The 11,807-nt window shown below is 38.0% G+C and overlaps 1 long non-coding RNA gene across 1 annotated transcript in view; it reads left to right on the top strand.

Annotated features, from left to right (window-relative positions):
* The first annotated feature begins 1,571 nt into the window (after window positions 1-1,571).
* LOC137134658 (uncharacterized) overlaps window positions 1,572-11,807 on the top strand; it is a 48,819-nt gene continuing 38,583 nt past the window's right edge. The window contains exon 1 of the long non-coding RNA XR_010915452.1: window positions 1,572-1,818. This is a non-coding gene — a long non-coding RNA (uncharacterized lncRNA). The remainder of the gene's footprint in view (window positions 1,819-11,807) is intronic.

Genomic DNA, 11,807 nt, shown 5'->3' with positions numbered 1-11,807 from the left:
AAACTCTTTGGGCTTGTTAAATTCTGGTTTTCACAATCTCACGGTCATGTCATGGTGAACAGTTTAATGACTCCAAAATCATTTCCACTCGCCCAGAATTAAAGACATACAGTACAGTAGCCTAAAGTAACCAGTCAGTTTAGCACAAGCATGGTGCCACTTTGTTTCACAATCATTTAGTGTTGCCCAACTTTATGAAAGACTGTTGGAATGACTGCTATATGAAACATTTCAGGTGGCAGCTATTTCTTAATCTGACAAAGAAGCAAATAGGTGGAGCGAGCTGTTTAGACACACAAGGGTGAACTTTAACCTACAGCCGATTTCAAGACAAGCAAATGCAAACATATGCACACACACACTGCGAGTGATGCATTTCTTACTAGGAGGTCAAAAGGGTTTCCTCTGTCTTTCCATTTTTGTCTAAATGGTATATGAGTGCGTGACCTTCAGTTTATGCAAATCCTATATGGATCACTTTAATGATAAATATCTCAGAACTGCATGAGAAATTAGCCTCGCAGTGATGCACAAAAGAGCAAGGCTGCCGAGGAAGCTCAACAAGTGTGACAGTCGCAGTGTTTCTGTGTTTTCAGTAAAAGCGAGATGTTACGCTTTGTCCTGTTTTACATTGCAATTGATCACTGTGGGTATGGTTGAAAGTCAACGAGAAAGTGAAGTCTGGGAAAGTGAGCTAGCAAATGAGCTTTGAGCACTGGCCAGTGAATGTTCCAGGAAAACTGGGAATGCGTTTTGGGGTAAAGTATAAAATTTTAAAGCAGCATATTTGCAATATTATACCATACACTGCAGTAAAGTACACGATTAATGAACTGCTTAAAATAGTGAAGTTGTTCTGTGGTACTGTGGAAGTTGGTATCTAATTTGAAATGTCAAAATGTTGAATCATTTCAGAATCTACGTCTAACTGCATTATACAATTGCCACATGTATGCAGCAAATGCTTTTTTCAAAAGGAATGGACATTACAGGACACCTTCACTGATATTGAACTCCTAATGATGAAAAAGTCCTCCGAGTGATGTCATCTGGAAGAGATTTTCAGCTAGAAGCACAGAAATGTTTTAATTTCGAGACATTTATAAGCATTTATGTACATTTACACCCTAAACTAAACCTATAGAAAGTACGTTAAAAACAAATTGCTGAAGTTGCCCTTTAAGTAAAAGATGTAGTCCATTGAATGATTGGCTGATTTTTATAAAGTACTTAGCAAAGATGAATAGCAAAAATAGTTATAGGTTGATTGTAATACGATTAAGTTCTTTAGTAGAAATTTAGTAGTAACAGTCAAAATAGTGAATGGCATTAATAAGTTGAACTGATGCCAAAAAGTGGCCCACTTTTGCTGAACGCACTATATTGTCAATATGAAGAATAAGAAATAAAATTGGCAAACATTACAATCATGCAATGTAGGGCACATCTTTTGTTATTACAGTGAGTTTCCCAATAAACTGAGTCGAACTCTAATTGGCTACAGTGCTGATCACGTGATCCGTTCACCTGCTGTAGCTCACACCCTTTTGCAGTCAGGCGGTGCAATTAAATTAGCAAGGCCCTGTCCACTGTTTTGATCAGCCAAGCTGCTCTTTAAACAACATTGCTGTAATTTTGCTGCTAGTCCCACTGTTGCAAAGCCAAGCTTGTTCTCAGTTACCCGCCTGAGGATGACTTCGTGGAGGAAATAACTGTTTTTGGTTTGCTAACAGGTCTTGGTTTCCATGCTGTTAGCTGCTGGACTGAACGCTCACTCAAGTGGACAGCTCACGAGCCTTCCACGAGGCCCGTCACCAAGTATGTTTTTGCTATGTTTATAATCATTCCATGATGTCAGTTGACGTCCTAACCCTGTGTGGCCTTTTTTGGCTCGGCTATATTTTATACTGTGACTATTTCATGTCATTTTACCCTCTGGTTATATCTGACTCTAGAATATAATGTTTTCAGATTCAGGCTGAAATGAATGCAATAATTCCTTTTTGATGAAAAACTAGTGTAGTTGTTTGGGGGTTTGCTATTGGTTCACATTGAGACATGGCTCAGTTGGAGGGTGACGTTCTCTGTTAACCTTCTGTAAATGTTAGTTTCTTGCACACCACTAAATGGCAGTTTTTCCTCTATAGTCTGGGTTTCGTGGAGACAAGATAATATTGTAAGTTAACATTTTCTGCACACTTCATTTTTAGCAAAGCTTTAGCGAAATAGTTAAACCCAATAGATTTGTGTGTCTGCTTCCTTGTCATCAATTGCACCTTAAACTGCTCAACTCCTGTGTTGTGGCTCATGCTGCTGCTACGCTCAGCCAGATTTACTGCCACCCTTATTGTTCTAACCCTGGGTTTATGGATACATATTAACTGATTATCAGAGCTATGACACGTTGTTGATTGTTCTACAGTCATAAATGTGTGTGATATGGGATGTGGATAATTCTGCCTCATAGCCGCCCTGTCTTGTCCTGCTGATGCATTTCATGTAATTTTATGGGAATAAATTTGTTCATCTCGGCACACTTCATAGCACTTATCCTGGAATATTACAGCAAACGGTCACACAGCAATAAGAAGCATGATCTCACACATTATGATTCCACATAATGTGCATGATGTAACTTGGTTTCATCTTTGCATAGTTAGACATAGGCTTGTGAGACTCTGCCAAATATCAGGTCTGTATTTACAATAATTAATGCGTTTAACTGAGTGAACTGCACTTATGTTTCTGCAGCATCTCACTGTTTTTAGCCAATTATGCTTCCAAAAATATCCAGCTTTTGCACCTCATTACATCACTAGTGTCCCATGGGTCTCGTGACTGTGATTCTGCTGCAGAAGTGCAAAGTGTGACCTCTAACCTGTCTGTCGGAACATATCTCAAGTCTCTGAGCACACTGTCTGTCACTGAGCCTGGATGTATGAGCATTATCTAGGATTTCATTTTCTCCACATCTAATAAATCTGAAGTACTGTTGGAGGAAGCACATATGCTGTGTGTGTGTGTGTGTGGACTTATTATCAGAACTAATGTTGTGAAGAACCCCATCAAGGCAGAACGTCTTAAACGTCAGAAAACTTCATGATTAGATAAGAATGGCTCATACTGTAATCTGTGCAAACATGTTGTTGTTCAGTGCTGAAAAATGAGTCGTGTGACTGTAGCGTAACAATATATTTGTTCTTAAAACACTCATAAAGCTTATTTTATTACTTGAGTGTGAATTAAAAATTGAGACAAAAAGAAATTAAAGCAAAAACTGTTGCTAACTTCACAGGTTTTTATTCCCTTCCTTAGAGACCTGGAGCCTGAGAGGGGTTGTTCATATATGCAGGGAGGGCTTTTTTACATTGTTCTGCTGTTGTTGTCCAATGTATGCTCCCTCAGAAAAACCCTCTTGAGGTTCTTAAGAGATTCAGCAGTCACACAGACTGATAAAGTCCAAACAGTTTCAAATAAGCCCAGTTATTTTAACCACACCACATATTTCTGGCTCCATGCATGTTTTTGTGTGCTGTTACATTTCTCTTGATCTTGGGAATATCTGGCCAGCTCTAGATAACATGACTGAGGGTTCAGCAATGCTTTTCCTACTCTGAGATGAATTTGACACCTAAACCCATCATATGGTGACACAAAGCACATGTCCAATATCTTATGTTTAGTTACATAAAGTCCCCTCATTGAATTTGAGGGGAACATTGATCAGCTAACACTGATATAGGACTGTGTCCCTTCACCTATTTAACAAGCAGACAATGTACCTACAGTTCATCATGACAAAACATGTCTCATATCTACCAAGGCTTTAAAGATGTTTGCTCATTCACAATCCTTTCCCTTCAAACTATGTATAAAACAGTAGTGTATGAAAGCATTAGGATGGCTTTGACCTCAACCGGATGCTGTGCATTTTATAAACAAGATTTTTCAGCAGTAGGTTTTTTAAGGGTTGGTGTCATAACATTACAAAACAAGAGCTACTGTTGTGAGCTTCTACTTTAGATATGGGCGACAATCTACAGACATGGTAATCTGACTAGATAACCCATGACCATGACGTGACCTCTGACTGTACATCGTGCTGTAAAGTGCTTATCTGTGTGGAAACACGGTTAAAGGCACAGATTTACCCATTGCAATGTTATTTGTTAGTGTTTTTCCTCTAAGGGTGAAAATATATTTCATGGCTTCCTCTCATGTAGGATCATACATCAATATGACATGTAGAACCCCACCCCCAATATCCCCAACCTGTGCCTTTCTGGACTCAGCACTTCTTCACTACAGAACAACGTGTTCCTGTTTTGCTTTGTGTGCTTTAAATCTTGTCCTTCTGTCCTGAAACAAAAGTTTAACACATTCCTCCTCTGTAACTGTACTATATTATATCGTACATAATACTATATTATGTACGATATTATACTGTATAAAAGGTACTGCAACTGTTAGTCAAGTATTAATATAATTAAATAACTAATTAGTGTATTTAATGCCAAATATGTGATCATAAATATAATTTAAGTGCTCTTTAAAGCCACATAAATGTAAACATGAAAATTGACACCATTGTGGATAAAAGCTCACCAATATTCATACTTTGGTGTATTTGTCATATATTAGGATACTACCACAAAAAAAGTTTTTAAATTATACTTCTATAGAACTGTACCTCAGAATAACTTATCTACAATCTGAATCTCTCTTTTATTTTATGTTCAGTAGCAGTAGTACAACCCCAATTCCAAAAAAGTTGGGACGATATGTAAACTGTAAATAAAAATAGAATGCAATGATTGCAAAACTCATCAACCCACATTTTATTCACAATAGAACACAAACAACATATCAGATGTGGAAAATCTGAAATTCTGAAATTGTTTCACAGATTGGTGAACCTTCTTTTCTTTACATTAGAAAAGCTCTACCATGTTACTGTCCTGTTGTCAGTTAAGATAATTAGTTGGCAATACTCTTTAATTTGTCTTTGAGTAGTAGCAATTGGTTTTCCAGCCTTCTGGTCCATCTTTTTGAGATGTGTTGCTGCCTTAAAATGAGCTAATATTTTCCATGAAATGGTCAAATAGCTCAGTTTCAACATCGTATATGTTGTTTATGTTCTATTGTTAAGCAAATATGGGTTCATGATGTTTGCATTCTGTTTTTATTTACAGTTTTACACATCGTCCCAGCTTTTTTGGAAATGGGGTTTTAGTATTATAGATATTCATTACAGTATTAATCAAAATATTGCAGGTGGTAAAATTACACAACCTCACTACTCAAGAAAAAGTATTTGCCTAAAGAAATTATTCATTACAAGTCAGAATACTCCTTAAAATTCTTTTTTACTTAAAGTACAAAAGTTCAAGTACTCCACTAAAAAAAAATTGTGTATTATAAACGTTGAATGTGATCCTGCTAAATACATAAAAGTCTCATCAGATTTAATTGAGAAAGAAAAGTAACCTAGCACCTTGGTGTGGAACAAAACCAAAAGTTCGAGCGGATTTTAACCACTTAATGCACTGAGAGGTGGTTGCTCTATAATATTACATTATTTATTAGTTAATTAGAGTTTTTGAAGTAAGAACCCTTATATAATAAAAGCAACCAATCAGTGAAGCGCTTTCTCTGAGTTGTTGTAGAGTAAAAGCAGCCTGAAATGTAAATACTTGAGTACTGAACTTGAGTAAATGTGCTAATGAGTATTTCTGGAACCACTCATTGAAACTGGCCTTAACATAGTATGTCACATTTACACCAGCATCCTGCCATCTAGTGGTGTCAGTCTGACTTTCAACCAAACAGATCTAGTCTGCACTCAAAATGCCTGATCTCACTCAAACAAATTGGATTCATAAAGTATGGCTTACATTACACGCCATTTATATCATCTGAGGCTGTGGGTGAACCCTTGCAGTAAATCTATTCTGTAATATCTCCCAGCCCTCTGTGTGACATTGCCAATAAGATGGAGAATTGGTGATGTGATGTATGAGTGGCCAAGGTGAATGTATTGTTTTAACCGAAAGGGCACCAGCTGCAGTCACAGAGTTGTGGTGTGGAAAGTGGAAATCTGACCTATCGGTTTAGAGTGGATAAAAACAACCCCCCCCCCCCCGACCTTTCCGCTTCATTACCTACCATGATACCTCATAAATTGAGGAGAATACAGTGCTGGTGTCACATCAGAAGCAAAGAGAGATCGCCACCCTTTTCTCTCCTTTACCCCCATCACTTGATGTATAAATGAGACTGCTGAGTTTATTCTTGTTGAGTTTGTTTTGTGACTTTGTAGATCTGAAAGAAGCCTGTTAAATAAGCATAATGTGAACAATAATATTATAATATAATAATGGTACAAGTGCAATAACATTTAATCAATATTCAATTCTACACTATAAGAAATAGTTATAAGTTACCATACTGTACAGTTTCTATAAATGGAGAGAAGGCATGGAACATGTTCCGTGCATTGATTTGTGTTTTTACACCGGATGCCCTTCCTGCCGCAACCCTCCCATTTTTTTTTATCCGGCCTCGGGACAGCACCAAGGTCCCCCTTGGTGGCTGGGTGGGACCACACCTAATGGGGTTGGATTCAAGCCCGCTGCCTACTCCATCCAGACCTCTAGAGCCTGGTGGCTCTTCCACTAGGCCACCAGGTCCCCTATAGAAAGAATATCATATAATATGGATACTATTTCCATTATTGTCACAGATGTCACTTGAAAACTGTGAGAAAACATAACGTGAGAATAAATGTAGAATACGTTTTTGTATAGTTTGAATTATCTGTGAGGCCCTCTGTTGGTGTAAGTGGTGATTCATGCAAATGTTAAGACAGAATAGCTGATGTTCCATTTAAAAGTCAGCCACTGGAATTATTTGAGAAATTGTTAATAACCCAGTCTTAAACAATGAATGAACTATAATATATTTAATGACAGAATTATACAAAATATCACAAAACTTCTAAAACATTACATTATCCGATACCTTAAGATTGTAGTAAATCTTGACATAAAAATAGCACAATTTCAAAATGTAACAAAATATTTTAAGTAAACACTACATTTGTGTAGGCATATTTTATAATATCAATGTGCTACACAAGTAAGTGTCATTCTTTTATTTTAAAAAATCCTACAGCGTTAAAGCCAATATAGTTTAATAATATGTACACACACACACACACACACACACACACCATAAAACCCATAGGTTCAGTTAAAATATGTTGCAAGATGCTTAACAGAATAAGAGAGCATAAAGCACATTCTGAGGAACCACTACTATAGAAGGCTATAAAATATAAAAGTATAAAAACGTAATATCCACAGAAGATATGATGCTGATGCGGAGCAGATGAAATGCAGAACTAAACAAACGGCATTAGATCTCACAGCAGTGTAACACATACATCAACAAGTAAGTGCAGCCCATTTCTTTACCTGCAGACGATGGATCTGAGCCACCTGAACACCTCCTGCAGACAAACGCAGGCCTTTTGCTGTAGTCTATAGGATGAAGCTGCTGCAGCCACTCCCTTCTCTGCCAACCGGTGGCACAGGTTCGTACGTGCAGACAGTATGTGTGTAGTTTGTGGCGGGGGCTTGGGTTTCATTAATGACACTATATGGTGATGCCTTCCAGCAGGGATTACCACGCTGTGTGCTGTCCCACTGTGCGTGGTAATGATGAAGACTGAAAGCACAGTTGGCCGGTCACTTTTCACCAGAGTTTGCACCACAGACGATAAATCTGGACGTGACTGTCTTACCAGAGATTAAAACAGTCTGAGGCACAGAGTGAGAGGGCTGGTAGGCAGTTGTTTCATCAAGCAGCTTGTGTGATCACTAGTAGCGGAAGTCAAAGGCAAACTAGGAGGAAAATAGGTTGTTTTTCCAATTACAAACCTGCAGCCAAAACTGAAACATTGAAAACAGTGTCCCGACAACATGTAAGTAATATCACACAAGATTTCATTAGTTTTGTTAGGTATCACCTTAAAACTCAATTCTAGTTATTTCTGCCTGTTTTGACCAACAAATAACAGGAGACAGCAGTTCTTTCCCACTTTGAACTGGGAGTAAATGTTTGCACCTTTAACCCAAATCTGTCATCCCCTACACCTAATCCAGATGTTCAATGCCCAAACTGAACCACATGCGTTTTGTTCCTAAACCTAAGAAGCTCCAGTTTATTATTCTAACACTGACTACAATAGTTGGATGTGTGTAATTATTGGCTGATAAGAACTGATTACAGCCCATTGAATGGTGTGATAATTACTTACCTGTCCCATCTTAATTTTGTTTCTCAGTAGTAAAGAGAGCCATGGAAGACCTTTTTTTTTTTTTTATTTATTAAATTAGAATTCATTCATCATCAATGCAGTTTGAGGACTAATAAATGAACAACCGGATGAGGGGAGCCGCTTTTGACTGCAAATAAGAATTCCCACTTAGGTCATGTGTAACTTTATCTTGGAGGAGTGATGTGCAAGGTTATTGGTTTTCATTTTTTTTGGAGACGTTTTTGGCGCAAACTGATTATTACTGTTGTGGTTTCGAACTTAATCTACCCAGAGATCAGTTGGCAAGCAAACATTGAGTCAACAGTGAGTTTCCTTGGAATTTCTGTTGCTACTGTTTGAGTTGCTGGAGGTTGTGCTCATCATTCTGTTTGGACACGGCTACCTAGTCGTCCTTCGGTTAATGCAAAAAGTATTTGGAAACATCAATTCCTCGATCTTAACAGGATTTCTCATGAAGAAACTGACCAGACAGAGAAATGCCATCAGCTGACTATAGGTTGAATCATTACTGTGATACAGTATATAGGTCTCTGCAGCCGTTCAGATCCTGTGGAGATCAGGCAGAGAGAGCAGATCTTAGAAAGATCAATACTCCTTAGTGGATTTCCTATATCAACCGCACTGAAATCCTACCATCTGTGACATATAGGTTGAGCGTATAAGTCCCTGCTGGGCGGGATCCAATCCAATAAGTCACTCTTCACACCGTCTGTTCTTGCTGGGTTGGAAATGCTGTAGGCTGGGAGAGGTGGATGAGTGCAGCCACCGAGTGTAGCCACCAAGTGCACCAGGTGGGGTGGTTGCTTTTTCCCTTCCTCTAATTCATTGTTTATTTCACTTTTCACAGCTTATAATAATTTCTTTAACTGTGTCACTTCCTAAGACCTTTCTTGTTATTGTGTGAATCTTAAAGCTTTTCAAAATAATAATATTTTCATGGTTATTACTTTTTTGCATTACACGTACCAATAAATGGGGACATTGGCCCTTCAATATGCATTTCTGCATGTGCATGATCATAATGGAAGAAATATAAAAAGGACTTGATAAATGACAATTTAATACAACACAGGGATTGCAGTATAACAATACCATTATCCATTTCTTCAAATGGAAAATATGAGAAAAAAGTAAAACATTACTACACTAGCACTGGGAGAAATTCAGAGAGCAATATTTATGTGATCTTAAACAACTGTGACACAGAAATGTCGATTTTTATTATATATTAGTTGGTTGTTTCGAGCATCTGCTGATCAGCAGAAGAGCAAACCTGAGGAGAGCTGTTGACTGTTGAGGAAATGGAAAAGCGTTTGCCAGAAATTGAAGTTGGGGGGGGGCTGCTGTAAATTTGCAGCAAGGAAAACTGGAACTTGCAACATCTGGTTTTCATAAGAAAGCAAGCCAGGGAGATATTTTTACTAGGAGTAAACATTTAACACTTCAGCCAACAAAAAAGTGACTTACAATGACTTAGCAGGCAGAGCGTCTGTGTTTTCTTCAATGACAGTCTGTCGATGGAGGCACGAGGCTGGTCTCTCTCTAACCACAAGCTGCTGCTGGCAGGATGGTCACAAACAGCAACAGGCTCTGGAAAGGAGTGGACCAGAAAGCTTGTTGATCTCAAGCCATGTGAAGTAAAACAAGTGAATTACAGCTTGTGAGAAACGGCCTGTTTCCGTTAAAAAAAACAAAGGCAGACATTTGTTTATTAATAGGCGGGGTTTGATTTTTCCCTCCCTCAATTCAATTCTGTCTGGAGACATCACTCCGCTCACGCTGACACTCATTAAATACAAAGGCAGTGGGTTGACAATTATTTAATTCATGCGTATGGGAACATGGACAATATTATAAATGAGCAGTGTTTTATTAAACCATATTGTCCCCGACACATTCTTAAGTTAGTTCTTTAAAAAGGACTGAAGTGATCTAACAATTAATGTTTTTAGCTTAGGGTGGATGAAAAAGCATAATAATTCATAAATATTGGGGGGGCTACAGCGACAAGGTTGAGCTGTAAGTTTATATCTCAGGGTTTCCGTTTGTGAACTTCCTTTGATTGAAAATGCTGTATCATTAAAAACTAGATAGTTAAACTGTGTAAATTTTAAAATGCTTTGTAAAGTTATTTGTTTTATAATATGTTGTAATTTAATATTTAGTATAACACAAGCTCACATTTATGGAAAGCACCTGTTTGGTAAATGCTTCCACATACAGATTAAATACAGGAAAAGTTCATCATCATTATTATTATTTTTATTGACAAAGCTTAACTGGTGCATGGGAGATACTATTTTACACTCTGTAATAATTTTTATCTAGTGGATATCCATAATTCTTCCTTTTCCCCGTTAAACCACATGAAAGCACAGAGGTTTTATTTAGGAAGCGCTAATTACTGACTTCTAACTTTGAAGTGAACGTGGCATTAGGGGGATAAATGATGTAAAGCTTCTCTCTAAGTGGTCCTCTCCATAATACTGTGAGTTTTATGCCCAAAGATGCTATGTTTGTACAGCTGGAGAGTCAGATCAGTGTGGAGAGTATGACATTATCCCTGCAAGTGTTCAGGGTTTTGTTTTCGCTGAGGCTGTTCTTATTTAAAAACTCATACTTTAAAGCACAGGGCACATAAATGTCCATATTTTTGGCATATTTTACAGGGTTTGACATGATGGGAGGAAGCTGAGTAAAGTGATTTAAAGAAATGTCTTGTGTTAAGAGGGGAATTTGGGATTGCCGTAAAGTGGAAAGTTGGAAAACTTTCCACAGTTTGCTTCCGTAGCGACAAAATGCACAGTTGCCTGATCTTTCATACAAGTTGGGAAGGAAGATTTTTAGTCATTCCTGTGCACTTACATTAGCCTGTGAGAATTTGAAAATTTTCCACAACACTTTTAAATTTAGCCTGCGTGTGAAGGGAAAATTGGGGGACACAAAAAGGGGAGTAAAAAAAAACAAAAAAGGAACTAAAACAAACAGAGGAGCTCAGGTGTAATTTTCTATGTGAAGCTGGAGCCTGGGAAACTATTCTGCCAGGCTGCTCATCAGCCACAGACTCCGGGTGGCTGACAGCGGCGAACAGAGGTAAACGTCAATTAAGACGTTACAGTAGATGACAGGCCTAAAGAAAACAGGGCTGAGAGATGCCATCTGGGGCAGACTGTGTAAACTGAAGGTGTCTGAACATGATGCTTCAGATAAGGCTAAAATGTTAGCAGCTTTAGACTTGTCAGCTTAACATAAAGAGGCATGAGGAAGAATTCAGGTAGCTGTGTGCCTGCAGGCTGCCTACTTTGAAATTCTGTGTATTTTTAGTCACTTTTGCATGTTTTTATGGACATTTTTACACAGACACTGCATAGGTTTTATGCACAAATGTTATACAGAATTACTTGCTTTAGTTGTGTGGTAGGTCGACTATAGTTGGACTTGATGCTAAATAATTTCCATTTAAGTG

The sequence above is a fragment of the Channa argus genome, chromosome 10 (assembly GCF_033026475.1).
Source record: "Channa argus isolate prfri chromosome 10, Channa argus male v1.0, whole genome shotgun sequence".
Taxonomy (NCBI): domain Eukaryota; kingdom Metazoa; phylum Chordata; class Actinopteri; order Anabantiformes; family Channidae; genus Channa; species Channa argus.
The sequence above is the reverse complement of the archived record's forward strand: the minus strand, read 5'-3'. Positions and strand labels throughout refer to the sequence as shown.